The 5284-nt window shown below is 34.8% G+C and overlaps 1 long non-coding RNA gene across 1 annotated transcript; it reads right to left on the bottom strand.

Moving 5' to 3' along the window:
- Positions 1-2128: 2128 nt before the first annotated feature.
- On the bottom strand, positions 2129-4760 carry LOC142633312 (uncharacterized). The gene is made up of 4 exons (XR_012843869.1): positions 4522-4760; positions 3207-3427; positions 2925-3078; positions 2129-2449 (listed from the first exon to the last, which is right to left on the bottom strand). It is a non-coding gene; the product is annotated as an uncharacterized LOC142633312 (long non-coding RNA).
- Between the last annotated feature and the right edge of the window lie 524 nt (positions 4761-5284).

Here is a 5284-nt window from a genome sequence, read left to right as displayed (position 1 = left end):
CTTCTTCCTCTTGTCTTTCTTTTTACATTATACTTTTAGGCCTCCATCATGAATAATGGTTGGAATAATTTTGAAAATAACATCTCAAGTATTTTCTTCTTCTTGGACTCGTTGTTGGAAAAAATTCTGAAAATAACTCTCAAGTGTTTTCTTCTTCTTAGACATAGGGGTGCATCCTTTTTTTTAATTTCCTTTTAGTATCAATATTATAAACTTATCTTTATTTTTTCTAACATTTGATGGTTCTATTATCACATTTAACAGTATCAACATAACATTTTATAGTAATTTTGTTACATTTGGTGGTTCTTTTTTTTCCCCCTCACATTTGACGGTTTCATCATTACATTGTGCAATACTAACTTCACTTGTGACTATACTATTGTCACATTCAGTGATTCCTTTATTTTTTTCTCACATTTAATGGTTCCATTGTCACACTTGGCATTACCAACATAACATTTGATAGTACTTTTTTTTACATTTGGTAGGTCCTTTTAAAAACTTACCAAAAAAAAAAAAAACAAAAATACCAGAATACCCCCAAAATCTCCAAAATGGCCAAAAAAATCCTCCATGAATTTTACAAGAATTTATTCATGGCAAAGCTTATTGGTTTATTAATTCTCTACTCTATTATTATAAAATTGTAATATGTGGAGTAATTCTAGAGCTCTTTATATATGTCATAGCAATTGTAACCATGAGTCCACAATTATAAAGATTTTTTTTTTTTTTGGCATAAGAACATGTTGGTTATCAAGGTAGAAAAGTTAAGAAAGAACCATGAATATTAAATGCTTCTTCAAGGTAGAAAAGTTAGACATTCAAAACAACTAACACTAATATCAAAATGTAAACTTACAAGAACAAAATCACAATAAAAATTTTATATAACCACTCTATTCACTACCCCCTAAAAATCTGGTGGAACTTATAAAAATTTCTTTTATCATTAATTTTTTGTATTTTGTTGTTCCATGTTTCATGTAAATTTAAACATGGTAGAACCATAAATAGTGTGCCTTTGTTTCATCTTATAAAAAATATACGATATGGTTATTTTTTTCAAAATATGTATATTTTTGCTTTATATAATAAATATTAATTTTCATTGATTTTTAATAACTGTAACATTGAAATATTTAATAATTGCTAACTACACTGGGTCCAATGATATTAACTTGTCCGAGGAGGTCTTGGTGATAAAAACTACACTGGGTATAAAGGCCCACCAGCAAATTATTACGAGAGAACTTGGTGGAAATAGTCCAAGGAGGGTGATCTCCTCGGCTCTATGAAGTAAAGGTTGTACCATACACTTTGATCCATGTAAGGGAATTCTAGAGGGTCTGATGAGGGAGGATACGTTCCACATGGGTACAGGAAGAAAGAGTGAATAAGAAATATCTTTTAGAAAGCTGCTACCACCGCATTAAAGATTCTGCACCTACCTCTCTGGCCGCATTAATGGAGAAATGACTTCTGAACAGTGGTGATCAGTCTTACAGCTATTGTTTGAAGACTTCAAGAGGATGATAGATGAGACAAGTATCTTGGTCATAGATATGATCCATACATGGAAGATGGAGGGAAGAAAGAGAATGATATAAAAGGAAAAGAATGGTATTCAAAGAGAGGGATCGAAAAAAGAAAGAAAAAAACACTGTACACACCACCTTCAAATACAATTTATTGTGGAAAGAACAGAGGGGGAAAGAATTCATCCTCAGCTCACCTCCGAGGAGAGTTTTTGCCATAAAACCATTTCATTGTGCATGTATTGCCGATCTAACCCACCATACTTGTTATCCAATATCCATAAAACTTAGGTTTCAAGCCTACGCTCTACAAATTTCATTGTATAAGGCTCTTTGAGCCTGCACCCTACACACGGTTGGGTCTGAGTGCAAATTGTGTCCTTACAATCCACATTATAATGATTTTATTTATTTATTACATCACAAAAAACCCTTAAACCCACCAATCCCTTTGAAAATGCAAATTAACATATCGTCACTCACACACGCAACTTGCATATCATCATAGCATCCATGAGATTAGTCTAGGTATATCAATTAACATTTATCTAGAAACTGCATCCATTGTAATCATTATCAATGGAGAGGACAAATTATATTTGTATTACATTGAAATAATAATTTTATTTGTATTATATTGATCAATGTAATCATGTGCTAGAAATTAATTAATGATCCAAAGGTACAACATGTTTTGCTACATTGACATATTTACACATCAATTTGATGAAATCAAAACATACAAAGTAAGGTATTCAATCCCTAAAAAGAGTTACAATTCTCAAATCTCCAAGTACAACACACTTCTGATGGTTGATGCTAAGATATTCATGTCACTCTAATAACCCGAAGCCATGATAACTCCCATGCTTGTCATTGCCAACACCTATGACATAGTAGAGGTGTATCTGATAAACATGACAAAAGGAATGAGAGCATACAATTAAGAATAAAAACACAAAGTTAAGCAAGTAAACTAAGTTTAAGCACACGTAGTTCCTCTTAGTTGACCTAAGAAAGAGCCCAAAGTGTAATAATTCTTGCATTGTTGCTTATATATACAGAGCAAAAACTTCTAATTCAAATTTTCACAACTCCAACCATCATAATAACTATGATATCCATTGAATACGTGTGAAATAGCTGGAAACAAGGACAGAAGTCCTCTTGACTCATCAGAAACTGTCAAAATGCCAAAAAGAAAAAGAAGGATCCTGACGAAAATTGACTGGAAATAAGATGATCCTGCTAATATGGCTTCCTTCCTAAAGATCTTCTATGTGTTTTTCTTCCTTCCAAGGTCTTTCAAACCAAAATAGAAGTAGAAGGCGTTCAATTAAGCAAATAAAAATCAAGCTACATGTTACTAGAAGCTAAACTCACCTGAAATACATTCCTTGACGCAGTTATAGCTCCATTTATGAACTATGTATCATCACGTGTAATATTTGCCTGTAAAAATGCCATTCCGTGTCAATGCCAGTACCACTGAGATTCCGTGTTCAAAAGTAATAGTTCCACCCGGCTGCAATGAAGCCTAAAAATGCGACATATACAAGAAAGAAGAAATACGATGAGGCCTTCAAAACTTTAACCCCAAAAATTTGATAGTTTGTGGGGGGCAGACTGCAGAGAGCAGAGATATAATCAGACAGACAAGTATACCAGAGTGGGATGTCCTCCACGTCCAGGAACAATACTCCATTCTGTAGCAACTTCAGCACTCTTTTATTCAAGTTCTTTAAGCTTTATCTCAACAATTATGCCTCCCTAATTCTTCTCATCAGGCCGTGGGTTCACCTCAATGTTTCAAAACAGACTTAGAGAGTTATGTTCCTCAGAGCTTGCTTCCTTGACTCAATGTTAAAAACTTGGCCCGGTTGAAGCTGTCATCCCAATACAAACATGCACCAACAGAATTAAACAACCAATCGATCATCCTGTGAGAATTTGATGAAGAAAATTCTGTATTGCATGACTGAAAAATGAATGTAGAACTAGTATTTATACAAGCAAAAATAAACTAACTTCCTAAACTAACTCCAAATTATAAGGATCTTTCCCTCCAAAACCTATTACCAATCAACCACTTACACGTGTCTATAAATATAACTACCAATCACAGTTAATACTAAACTACATGCAGTATAATGAACTAGAGGATTAGCCTATTAGGCACTGTCGTTTATGCAGAGTGCAGAACAACAAGTGATCTTCCAATGCTCTGTCTTATTGCTCCCACTCTCTGTTCATGCTCGATTCAATTCTTCAATCCAGGTGCTTGGTTCATCTTCAAGTTAGTCCTTTGATCTGACCCTTCTAATACATCCATCCAATCTCTTTTACGTACCAATCACCCATTTGACGATCAAAACAAGAGCACACAATTTTAAAGCCAATCACCATCCTAAAGTTTGAAATCAGTCACTCTAAAGTCAATTGCCAAATAGAAAAAGGTCGTGACTTGACATCAAGATGTGATTTTGGATTAGCTTTAAGGCTTATTTGCTTATGTAAAGCATTCTAAAGCTTCACTCTAGTTTTAACTGTATAATTTTGCCATCCTTCAGCAAAAAGCTAATCCAAACACAGACTATATAGATAAATATTGAAAACAGCAAAGACATGAAAGTCACTTCATAACAGATCTATGAAAAAATTAGTTCCCAACAAAAACTCAAAAAAATATTAGACCAACTTGAAACTCAAAAAAAAAAAAAAAAAAAAAAACTCCAACAATTTCTTAACAAAACTAAACCAACCCATGCTTACCAGTAGATACAGACCCACATAGAAAAATCCAAACGAAACCCACACAACCCAAATACAAATTAAAACAGAAATGCAGACAAACCCACGTATAAACCCAAAATTCCATTGATATTTTATTAATGCAAATTGGGAATATAAGGAGAAAAGAGATGGACAGGCTGAGAGGACGGGAGGGTTAGTGCGAACTTAGATAGGCTAAGAGACAAACCTGAACACCACGGTGGTTGCGGCTTTAACGTTGTTGTCGCAGCTTGAGGCAGAGAAGACGCGAGCGTTGTGGGAGGATTTCCCAAATTCCACGGTTAGTGAGGGGAGTTGAAATCAATAGATTTTGAGACTTGAAATCCTCCACGATGGATTTGGGTCAAATTCAAATTCTTCTCTTCTTAAGAACGCGAGAGCGGAAGAAGAATCAGAGAACGCGTGAGAAAAAAAAAAACTGAGAGAGACAATCACTTTTTTTTAGTTTATGTACACTGACTTGCTTTACCAGTACCCGGTATCTACTAAAATTAGATTAACGGCCAAGATCATAACAACACTAAGTTAATGGGTGGGTACCGTACCCAAAAAAAAAAAGAAAAAAGACCAACTAGTGTGATGATGCCGAAAAAATCACCAGTGAGTTGCAAGCACTCCTCAAACTAAAGCAACACCTGCAAAAAGAAAATAAAGGACCTAAAAGAGAGCACTGGTGTGGTGCCGGCCAAAAACCCTCCGAAGGTCAAGTTAGAATCTTGTTTCTTTAACCCTAGAGTGCCAGAGTTAAGAATATTGTGCGTACCTTCGTATTTAGGGTTTCTGGGGTATTTATATTGGGTGGAATTACCTTTCTTTTAGGATACAACTTCCTTCTCAAGTTCCTTTCCATATAGGGGTCTTCTCAAACGTGTGTCGCAAGAAGTCCAAGTGTGCACGTCTGCGTGGGGATAAAGCAAAAGTTCATTTAAAGCATATCAAATGACATGCCA

Source organism: Castanea sativa, chromosome 5 (genome assembly GCF_040712315.1).
Source record: "Castanea sativa cultivar Marrone di Chiusa Pesio chromosome 5, ASM4071231v1".
Lineage (NCBI taxonomy): Eukaryota > Viridiplantae > Streptophyta > Magnoliopsida > Fagales > Fagaceae > Castanea > Castanea sativa.
Note: the sequence above shows the minus strand (reverse complement) of the source record. Positions and strands in the feature narration are given on the sequence as shown.